This window comes from Macaca nemestrina, chromosome 9 (genome assembly GCF_043159975.1).
Source record: "Macaca nemestrina isolate mMacNem1 chromosome 9, mMacNem.hap1, whole genome shotgun sequence".
Classification (NCBI taxonomy): Eukaryota; Metazoa; Chordata; class Mammalia; order Primates; family Cercopithecidae; genus Macaca; species Macaca nemestrina.
The window spans coordinates 79831314-79843452 of NC_092133.1; the positions used below are offsets into that span (position 1 = coordinate 79831314).

Consider the following 12139-nt stretch of genomic DNA (forward strand, 5'->3'; position numbering starts at 1 on the left):
CTGTAATCCCAGCTACCCGGGAAGCTGTGGCAAGAGAGTCACTTGAACCCAGGAAGGGGAGGTTGCAGTCAGCAGAGATCACACCACTACACTCAAGCCTGAGCAACAAAAACAAAACTCCATCTCAAAAAAAAAAAAAAAAAGAAGAAGAAGAAGAAGAGATAGAAATATTTGCCACACACACACATCCAGAGGGAGAGAATGAAAATTTCTAGAAAACCATCATTTAAAAAAGAAAATAAAGTTATCAAAGAAGGAAAATAATCCCAGAATAACACATACAAATACAGAAAGAAATGAAGAACAAGTCAATGGGTTTGCATGTTAGTAACTCTCAACGAATACTAACATTTTAATATTATAAAACTATAATAATATCTGAAACATTTTTTAAAAATATGTAAAACTAAAATATATGACAAAAATAGCAAAGAATATGGTGGCCTATAAATATAGAAAAATGCTCTAATGTTTCCACTATCTGGAAAGTGGTAAAAGTAATCATTTTAATTAGGCACAAGTAAATTTTTTTAAAGAGACATTGTGTTCTCTCAGCTAACCACCAACGAGATAGTAAAAGCATGTTTAACAAAATAATGTCTAAAGGAAGAGACTATACAATTTTTAAAAACTTGATTACTAAGAAAATACTAGAAAGGAATGCTAACAACAAGTACATCAGTTGTGACACACTGAAAGAACATATAATTATATATATATATATGTATATATATATTTTTTTTCTTTTTTTTTTTTTTTGAGACTAAGTCTAGCTCTGTCGCCCAGGCTAGAGTGCAGTGGCGGGATCTCGGCTGACTGCAAGCTCTGCCTCCCAGGTTCATGGAATCTCCTGCCTCAGTCTCCCGAGTAGCTGGGACTGCAGGTGCCCACCACCATGCCCGGCTAATTTTTTGTGGTTTTAGTAGAGACAAGGTTTCACCTGTTAGCCAGGATGGTCTTGATCTCCCGACCTTGTGATCTGCCCGCCTCAGCCTCCTAAAGTGCTGGGATTACAGGCGTGAGCCACTGCGCCCGGCCTAATGATATATTTAAACTCTAACATATCATGAATTAATCTAAATTGAAGTGAACTAACCATTTTAATTAAAAGAAAAAATATTAGACCATTAAAACTGTATTATCTTAAGAGGGATAATTTTTTCTTTTTTTTTTTTTTTTTTTTTGTGACTGAGTCCTGCTCTGTAGCCCAGGCTGGAATGCAGTGGCGCGATCTCAGCTCACTGCAACCTCCGCCTCCCGGGTTCACGCCATTCTCCTGCCTCAGCCTCCTGAGTAGCTGGGAGTACAGGCGCCCGCCACCACGCCCGGCTAATTTTTTTTTTTTTTTTTTTTTTTTTTTTTGGAGAGATGGGGTTTCACCATGTTATCCAGGATGGTCTCGATCTCCTGACCTCATGATCTGCCCACCTCGGCCTCCCAAAGTGCTGGGATTACAGGCATGAGCCACCACATCCAGCCAAAAGAGATAAATCTTAAATGTTAGAACAAAAATTTCTGAGAGCAATTGAATAGAAAAGGTGTGCAATGCACAAGCTAACTAAAAAATATCAGGCATAACTACACTAATGTTATTTAAAAGTAGTTATTAAAACAGGAAGCTTTACAAGAGTTAAAGAGGAATGTTTCAAAATGACTAAAGGATAAAATCCACAAAGACAATTTCCCATTTCTAAATGCATATGCCTAATAGTACATCCTCAAGATTACACAAAGCAAAAACTATAATGGAGCAATAAACAATATCCAATTATTGTGGAAGACAGTAACACATCTCCCTCAGAAACTGATAGAGCAAGAAGACAAAATATCAAAAAGGATCTAGATGGAATACCTTTTCAAACTTGACTTAAATGATATGTATACAATATTGCATAAAAACACTACCAGAGTAAGCATCCTTTTTAATTATGAGTATTCAGTGGTATGTATTAATACTATATCATAAAGAAATTCAAAAGAATTAAAATCTTATATATTCCCTGAGAACAGTAGAACTTAGCTAGAGAGTGATAACAAATGGACAGTGGAAATTTCATACATCTTAAAATTAACCATGAAGAACAAAGTTGGACAAAATGTTCTACTGAGTACCAAGATTTTTATAATGCTAAAGCTAGTGTTGTACATGTACCAAGCAGAAAAAATGGAAACAGAATGGAAAGCTCAGAAATAGATCCACATATAGGTGATAACTTGCTTTATGCTAAAGGAGACTTCAGAGCAATGGAGAAAGGTTTTTTTAAATCAACATGAGGCATTTAGATAGCCATGTAAAAATTAATCTTTATCCTTAATTCACAAATACGCAAAAATTCAGTGCAGGTGGGTTATAAATCAAAATGTGAAAGGCAATTAGTAAAGCTTTTACACAATAACATAGGAAAATATTTCCATAAACTTATGGTAGGAATGATGCCTTTACAAAAATTAGCCAGTGGTGGCATGTGACTATAATCCCAGCTACGAGGTGGAGGTTGAAATGAACTGAGGTCATGCCACTGCACTTGAGACTCTGTCTCAAAAAAAAAAAAAAAAGACATATTAAAAATAATGCAAAAAATTAATAAATATAAATAGCTGATTAATAATTTGAACTATGTTAAATTAACACTTATGTTCATCAACAGACACCATTAAGCCAAGTTACAGTATGAAAGATACTTGCTGTATACCCAGCTAACAAAATATTTTATGTAAGAAGGTCTCCCCCAAACAGTAAGAACCAAATAGAAAATGGTAAAATGCCTGAACTGGCATATCACAGTTAACATATCCAAAAGTCCAATAAACATTTGAAAAGGTGCTTATCCTATCAATTATCAGACAGGCAAATAAAAACCAATATAAAATATAATTGTCAGATTTTTAAAAATAACAATAATATTTGTTGGGGAAGTGTGGAAAAATGGAAAGTTTCATAGTTTTCTGTTAGAAGTGTATGTCATATCCGTGCAATCACTTAGGTACGTTGGCAGTATCTTAAAGTTCATTTCACATATATATTCCTGACACAGAAAGTCTACTCTTTAGTATATTGTCAATATAAATCTATGTACGTTTTAGCAGCATTATTTGTAACGCTAAGTTGTAATGGTAACAACACAAATGTCCATCAATGTTTGAATGAATAAATATATTGTGTCTTATTCATACTGTAATCCTATACAGAATTGCAAATCAATTAAACTTACATAACAAACATACGAACAACACAAATTGGCCTTGGAAAATTCTGAGTAAAAAAACCAGACCTAAGAGAGTACATACTATACAAATTTCAGTTAACAGACAGAACTACCTAATAGTGTTAGAATAGTAATGACCTTTGGCAGGAAGCTACTGAGAGAGGCATCCGTGATTTTATTTTTGAAAATTAATTTAGCTATACAATCATGTTTTGTGTATTTTTTCTGTGTGTATAATTTAAAAGTTTATAAAGGAAAAACACTTGGGCCAAAATGTAAGTGATTTGATAAAATTTTGTCAGTAACTTTTATGTATTTCTAAATTCTTTCTTCAAGTCATGTTCTGATAAATGACGGGAGATCTGGGGATTTGGGGACCACCTTAAAACCACCCTTCTCCCCACTCTTCCCTTTCCTCTTGGTTTTGCCCCGTTGAGTGTCAAGCTCCACATGCAAAACTGCAATGTCCTACTCTCCATGATTACTCTCCACCAGTCAGCTCTTGGCCTCTTTCTGTAGGGAAACATTTTATAGGATTACAGAGTGGAGCTATGGGGGTGAAGGAACTCTAGACGTTACCCTCCTCCTTCTGCAGTAACAACTTGGGTAGTCAGACTTGAGGAGGGCTTCACTGGCCCGGGGCACCTTTTACTTGGGTGATCTATTCGCTCTTTAATAATTAAAGGAAGCCTAAGACGAGCCCTGAGGAAAGGGAATAAGGCTAACTGCAGGGAGACTCTGCCACTGGGATTTACTTCCATCATGAGATTGCTTGTGCTGTGTCCATCTCAGTTTCCTAGGGCCGGAAAGTAGAGAGGTGCAGCCTCCCACAGTCATAAACTCTTGATTCCCAAAGGGTTAAGTGTGACCACTTGGAAAGCAGCAAATCCAGGTGAGGAGGAGAGATTTCCACAGGAAGACTGCAAGAACTATAGAAAGAATACCTACAGAGACGTTGACCTGACCAGGTTGTAATTTTCTGTGTAGATGCCTTCAGGGATCTGAGTCACTTCTCCAGGTGGCCTGGAGACCTAAATGTCAACAACTGGAGACTCATTCCTGAGTCTCATTTTTCTCATGTTAGCGTAAAATGAACCACAGGTCAATCTAAAGTGTTGCAAGAACTAATAAATGCTCTTCTTGACCTCATCAATTTTGACTCATACGTTGCTTGATTTAACCAAAAGATTGTATGAAAAATGCCCCTCCTTGAATGTCTTGGCTCTGCAGTGGAGTTATCATGGATAGCTATCATAGCATCTTCCCAGTGCAGAGTGTTACCATGTTAGCTGTATCCTCCATTCCTCCATTTCTAGGTCACAATAATGAATTACTGGGGCATTTTGTGCAATGTAACCATGCCCCAGTCCTGCCCCGTCTGCTGTTAATTGGGCTTGTCAACTTAAAAAAGAGAGACGTATAAAGGTAGAAAAGGAAAGGAGGCTTTATTTCACATAAGGGGTTACAACCTGCAAGTTGGCCATCTCCCAGGCCTGGAAGCACAGCCTCCAGCCAAGACCAGAGACAAGCACTTCAAAAGAGGAGGAGTTGGGTTCAAAAGATGAGGGCTTACAGCTTTATTCTGAACGGGTTGACTAAACATACATATTCAACAGGTAACAAGAGGAACTGTGAATAATCACGGAAGTAGTCCTGACACATGTGTATTGAACAAACATGCATATAACAAAACTCATGTTCATTTTGGGGTGGAGACTTAATATTTAAATGTATTACAATTAGGCACTCTACATCCAAAGGCATTTTCAGGACAAGAAGGCATGCAATGTACAACCTCTGTAAATTAACCACAACCAGCCATGGTTAGTAGTCTTCTTACCTGGAGAAACTTACTAAAATCAGTCTCTTCTCCAATCAAAGCTGCAGCTATGGCTGGTGGGCCAGGGCATCAGTTAGTCAGCGTCTATGAGCTGGATGAGTTGTAATTGCCTATCTCAAGGCCAATGCTTATTTAGCTGCTAGGGAAAAAAAAAAAAAAAGAAAGAAAAAAATGTGTGGCAGTTAGAACACAGTTTATCCTTTAAGTGCAGGAGTGAGTGACTTAACCCTTGCCTGCCATGGCCTTAGGTCCTATTTCTAATTTTGGTGTCTTAATGCTACAATGAGTCCATTTTGTCAGTCTTATGATCTCTAGTTTAACATTAATGCTGGTCAGTTTTTGTGTCTAAACCATAAAGGGAGGGGGTATAATGAGCTGTGTCTGACCTCCCATCCTGTCATAGTTAGAAACTCAGTTTTTAGGTTTTTCCGGGGTCCCCTTGGCCACAGGGCATCCATTCAGTCGATGAGGGCTTAGGTTTTTTTGTTTAGTTTAGAGTCCTCATAACCAAGATAGGCCAATCAGAAGCTTGTCTGTGAGTATTGAAATTTAAGACTGAGTGAGATGTCATGCCTCTATGTTTAGATAATACTGATATTTAAAATGCAGAAAGTGTGGGCCACTCTTTTTTTTTAATGATGTAGACTTGCAAGTGAAGAAACTTGGTCTGCAGAGAAGGAGATAAATAAGAAATATATATACAGAAAAACTGCAAGCCTCAATTCTAGTACTATATTCCTGCCCTTGGACTTCAAGAGACACCCCTCTTTCATTATTAGAAGAAATTCTCTCATTTATGCTGATTGAGGTAATGTGAGATGTTTTTATTTATTATGAAAGAGAGCAAATAAATAGAAATATTATCACACTGAAAAACAAGTGGGTAGGTACTCTTAGCATGAGCATTACCTATGCCGATTCAAAATATCTGCTCCTTTAAATCTATAGCTTAGGTTCAAGTAGAGTTTTTTCCCCATCTCAAAGACCTCTTTTTCTTACATGAAAATGTTAAGACTAGTTTATCGTCTCTGTTTTGCAGTTCGCCTCTGGGACCAAAGGAGACAAAGGCAGTTATTTAGTTTTGTTTCATGATTGTCCTTCAAGATGCTGAAAATTGTAATTTTTGGCTTATTGACTTTTATCTTCTTGCAATTTGTTAATGCTTTCACTTGACTGCATCTTATGCTACAGATGGGGAGAGAAAGTAGCACCAAGTCATTTTTCTAATATTGCCTGTGAAGATCTTCCAGTAATTCTTATTCCCAAAAGAGTAAGCATTCTGGGCCACTTTCCCTTGGCAGAAGGAAGCAGAGACTCTTTTGTGGGCATTCCAGACAGCAGTGGAGGAAGTGTGCACATTATGTGCAGACTTGCCTTCCAAACTGTGCTGATGTGATGTAGATCGATCCGCCAGGCAGCAATTACACATTCACGGGGGAATCGATGCAGCTAAATTTACATTGACCTCAGCAGAATAGTTAGTAGTGGAGTAAATCCCTTCAGGCTCTTGTCCAGGGAAATGCAAATAGATATAGACATGTATGTTCCTCAGAAAATCTTTTTCGGGAAACAATGGTTGGCCAGAAGATTATAGATGGATCTTGGGCCACCTGGCATCTGCAAGTGTTTTGAGACCTTAATTTTTGTAGTTAAGTTTAAGCAGGAAAAGAATAAGGAAAAGCATGTCATAAATAATAGTAACCTTAATAAAAGTCAGTGAGCATTTTTTCACTTAATGTGTGCCACTCATGGTGATATATTTATAATTAGCACAACTATAAGGAAAGGTATCATTATTATCACCTTATCTTATTGATGAGAAAACTGCGATTCAGGAAAGTTAAGTTGCAGAGTCCACGTGTCAAAACTAGGACCTAACACAGGCAGTCTGATTCCAGTGCTCAGAGTTTGAGAGCACACTGTGAACTGTTTTTGTTGTTGTTGTTGCTGTTATCATTCTTCTGACTATGAGGCACCTGCCAAGTCTTCACCCCTGAGGTCTAGGCAAAGACTATCAGAGAACCACAGAACCAAGTGTAACCTGAGGAGCAGAAAGGAGACCTGGCATAAGGGACAGCAAGTGGACAAACATGGTCAGCAGGCAGGAACAACAAATAGAACAAATCAGTTCATGGTCGGCTGAGATCATGGATAGCAAATGTGTCCAAGCCCCAACAATGAATGCTTGGGTGCATAAGAACATCTGCAGTGCTAGCTCTGCGTGCAGGAAAGATACTCAGGTACCAGGGCTCTCCCAGACAGCAGGAGGAGTGAAGCATCCTCACATCAGTGCATCTGCTCTAGAGGGAGCACTGGCTTGTATCAGAGCCCATGGTGCCCTTCCTCTGTGCCACTCTGTGTCCCTGTCCAGGCCTCATGACTTTCTGAACTTCTTTTCTATGTGAGAGGAGAAATCTGTATTTTGACTGCATTCATATCCATGAATGAACCCAAGGAGAAGGGGCAGAGCTAACACTGGTTTGGGTTCCAAATCTCAGAATCTTTTGACCACACTTCCCAGCATCATCCCATCACAGATGATTTAGCATCTGCCAAATCTTTGTAAACTGTCCATTTTGGAGAATTTCTTGGACAGGGGAGAGTGACCACTTCATAGGCCATGCTTATATTCTTGCCACCCCAAAGGCTGCCCCTGCCCAGTCCTTAGCTGTGGGATGATAAATATACCTGAGTGGCTTTGCTTCTGTCATGCATCCTTCAGCCAAAATTCTCTCCTAGGGCAGAATGTTCTATGGTTCATGGTTCATTCTCAATTTCTTCTCTCTTCCCTCACCTCAGCTTTCCCCTCATCTCTTAATTTTGGTTTGGTTTTCTGAAGAGCATCACTCCTCAGCTAGTTTATCTCAGCCCAGGTTGCCTAGAATACCTACTAAGGTTTCTCAAAGCATTGGGTGCCTAAATACGTGCCTTTTACAACTCACCTTGATCATTAGATAGTTCTGGTAGTTACCGGTTTTTCCCAATACTTGCCCATGATGTTTTAATCCCCTAATAAAACAACTAGAAATCCCTAGATTTTATTTTTCATGGGCAGGTGGCTTGGGGAGACTTAGGATCTCCTGAAATTAAGACTCCTCTGATTCAACAATTATCTGAGAATCAAGAAAGAAGAATGTGAAAAAAAATGAGAATAATGAAACAGTTTAACATTTCTGAGGAATAGACTGGAGGTAATATGACATCTTAAAATTGGAACTGGAAATCATTATTTGTTTGCCTGGCAAATTCAGTCCTGATTAATTGTGAAAAATGCCAGTTTGGAACCAGTTACTTGACTGAGTTGTTTAAATCACCCTTATCAAAGAGTTGTTCGAGGACTACCTAACCAGTCTATTATTAGAAGTATTTGCAAGATCTAGAGCAACAGTAAAGAAGTTGGTCCAACTCCTATTTTGGAAGAAAGGTTTGTTTCTTCCAAACAAACCTTTTTTTTGGTTGAAGAGTTTTTTTGGGTGGAAGTTTGGTTTTGGTTTTCTAAAGAGCATCCTGGAATTGAAGGGCAATAACAGAGTTGATTCAATGGAGGCATGCAATGTGATTTGAGATGAAGGCCCTCATTAGAAACTTCCTGATTTTCTGCTCTGTGTAAATGTTATCCAGTGAATAAGCTTCAGAACTTCCATGTCTGAGCCCTAGAAAGAGAATCTCTGGGGAAGAAGAAGTGAGGGATGATCTCTGTCCATCCTTGTGGTTCTTATCTTCTGCTTGTGAGGAGGGATCTCTTCTTACAAAGTAAGGCTCCCCACCACCCTTTGCTCCCTGAATACGTGCTTTGTCTCCAGAGCTCTGACTCAGGGACTCAGGAACTCCTTAGCATAGATGAGATGATCTGTTGTTTTCACAAGGCTTTCTTGAATTCTGGAAGTGATCAATAACGGAGAAAGGACAAGGTGCTCCATCCCTCTGGTTCATCAGACAAAGCTCCTCAGTGCTGTCTCATCTTGCTCCTACCCGAGGCTCACAGTCGTAGATGATTTTGTTCTGTCTTCTAAAACATAAACCTCGACCCCCAGAATCACTTGTACTTCCCGTGTTCTTTCCCTCTGGCTTCCAGCCTAACTTGCATGAGCAGACACCCAGCTAACACATAAGATTGTTTTCCTAGCATTCTGATTTCCCTCATAGCCAAAAGAACATTCCAATCCTGATGTCCAATTCACCCTTAGAGTCTCGCCCTCAAATCCCACTTCTGGTTGTAAGGACATGCCTTTTTGCCATGACCCATGACCCACATTCTTTGAATGAGCTCTCTCTGCAGGCATGACTTGCTCTTCACCCAGGGACATAGACTTTCCCTTGTAAAGCCAATCTGAGATATAAGCATCATTTCTGTATGCACTTTACAAATCAATACACTGAGGAATAAATAGATTAAAAGATTTTTTCAAAGTCACACATCTCACAAAGGATAGAGTTGGGATTTGAATCCAGATACATTTGAGCACTAAGCCACGGTTATTCTTTGCTGTTTTCAACAGCCTCAAGATTGTAATGCACATCTTATAATTCATGAAAACAAACAATCTCTGATAACTAACTCCAGCCCTGCACTAATATATTTTGAAGCAGGCAACTTTTATTTATTAAGATCTCCAGATAAACCTGTTTAGGTTTGCTATTTATTACTGTACTTCTTGCTCTGAAATGGGACTGGCTGGTAACTTGAAAAATGAATGGAAAATTGTGTCATTGTGCTCTGACTGGTTAAAATCCCTCCTTCCGGGCTGAAATGCTAGTGTACACTCTCAGTTCTTGCAGGCATTTATTCTGGAATTATTGTGCAGACCATTAAGCTTGGGGGTTTTCTCAGTCTTTGCAATTTCATAAGCTGTGGAGGCTCCACTGACCACAGAAGGCTGAGTAGTAAATGGATATGTATTGTGAATGGAATGCTTTTTCTAAGAGAATCTCTGTAGAGAAAAGCAAAAACAGGAGAATGTCAAACTTGATTCAGACCAACTAGGATCTTGTGAGCCCTCTGTTCACCTTTACAATATCTGGTAATGTCCCTTCTCTTCCAGAGTAGTTGTCAACTGTACCTTAAGATCACCCTGAGGAATGCTTGGTTCCCTAAGACATGCCTGGGGAGTGTCTAGGTCCTTTACACCTTACCTAGGTCCTTCCTAAGACCTCGGCTCCTCAGGTCTACATAGCTACCTATTCCATGCTGACTCCTTGCTGCCTGTTTTTCTCTCTAACACCTTCTGACTGGGCCTTTAAGTTACCATTTCTTTCTTTCTATGGCTGGACCTTCCAGCATTATTTTATGACAAGCTCACTACAGGCAGGAGGCTGACCCTTTACTTCCCATCCCTCAGCTCCCTCCTTTCTATGCTGTTCTCCATGGATTTCTCCCCCACGACTTGTGTTTGGGTATAATCGATTGCCAACCTTTGGTAAGAAGCACTGACTTCCCTGAAGCAACCTCGCTAAAAGGACCCCTATGGTGTGTCCAGTCATAGAAACAAGGGTTCCTGACCTTTATGGCTCTCCTCAAGGCAGTCATTCTACCAGTGTGTTCATGTATATGTGTATATGTATGCAAGCATGTGAATATGCATGCGTATGTAAAATGGATGCATACTTGCGTGTGTGTGTGCATGTATAAGTGTACATGTGTGTCTGAGTGCATACATGTGTGCACACATACATAAGAGTGTGTTTGTGTGCCCCTGTGCAGAGGTAGGGAAGACAGAGAGAGTGGGTGAATCCTTGACCAACTTTTCATCAGCATTACTTGGTCAATCTCGGAGAAGCTCCTTGGGAAGCTTGTGGCACCAACACCTAAAATGCAGGAAGCTGGTGAGACTAGGGAAGGAGGGCCAGGGCTGGAGGCCTGACAGCCAGCTATGGATGTTCCTGATCAGAAAGTACTTGTCGGACAGAAAGAAACATATCAGAAGCAATTACTGGTGATTCAAGAGATGGTGGGAGATTAGAAAATTACCAGCACCCTGGCATTTGCAGGAGTCGCCAAGGGACAGCGAGTGAAAAACAAATATTTTTCAAGTTGTTTGGCAGCACTTTATCCCACTCCCTGGTGGATGTGGGGATAAAGGGAAAGCAACCTCTCAGACACGCTTCTGTCCTCTCTGTGCCTCAGCAGGACTCATTTCAATTCTTTCTGGACACATGTTTGGAGTCACTTAAGGGGCAGTGGATGCAGCAACTGTAGTTCACTTCCCTAGTTCAAATTTTAGAGAGACCCTGAAGACATATCCTGATTTTCTTTGTTAATCACAAATGTTAAAATTAAAAAGCTACGGACATTTCCAGGAAAATTCAGCTAAAATATCAAATCAGTTGAAAATTCACGAATCTAGAAAACAAGAAATTGTCTCTATTTAAATGTATAAATACTTTTATTTAAATAAAAAGGAATGAGAAAACATAAAATGTCTGATCACAGACAATTATAAATGTAAGCTTATCCACAACTGCTCTCGGAGACGCATCCTTGCATGTCCCTGCCTCTTTCTCCTCCTTGCCTCCACCCCACACACCCACAGGCACACACTTATCACTGCTCTGGGCCACACTGGTCTTTTTTTTACTCCATAGATATGTCCCGCACCCTCCTTTCTCAGGGACCTTGCTGTCACTCTTCTATCTGCCTGGAATGATCTCCTCTCTCTACTTTCTTAGCTGACTATTGACCTCTGCACATTTCTTTAGCATACATCCTCCTGCCGAGAACTCATTCATTTGTGGTGTGACGATATCAGAATTTCTGGACTGATATTCAGATCTGTACAGCTTCTTTATGTGTGTAAGCTTGTTTATTTTCTTGTGCTGAAGATCTCACTCCAGCTGATTGAAGGTGGAGTTTAAAATGTGACTAAAATTATCTTGGTTCCTTTAAGTTTTGAACATTCTCTTTCTAATAAACTTAAAGTCACGTGATCTGAAAGACCAAAATAGATAACTCTTTATCGACTAAGATGGACCCTAAGGTTGAGAAAACAAGATTACCTACAGGTTGAGGGTTCAGGGCCCAGCTGGCAAGGCAAATTTCTACATTCTTAGGGCTTTAAATTCCCTACCAATAGGAGTTATCACACCCTTCCTAACT

General features: G+C 39.6%; 1 long non-coding RNA gene across 2 annotated transcripts in view; it reads right to left on the minus strand.

Moving 5' to 3' along the window:
• LOC105496003 (uncharacterized) overlaps nucleotides 1–12139 on the minus strand; it is a 48925-nt gene that overhangs the window by 10973 nt on the left and 25813 nt on the right. For both annotated transcript variants that reach the window (XR_011607870.1, XR_011607871.1), the window contains one exon: nucleotides 5047–5182. This is a non-coding gene — a long non-coding RNA (uncharacterized lncRNA). The remainder of the gene's footprint in view (nucleotides 1–5046; nucleotides 5183–12139) is intronic.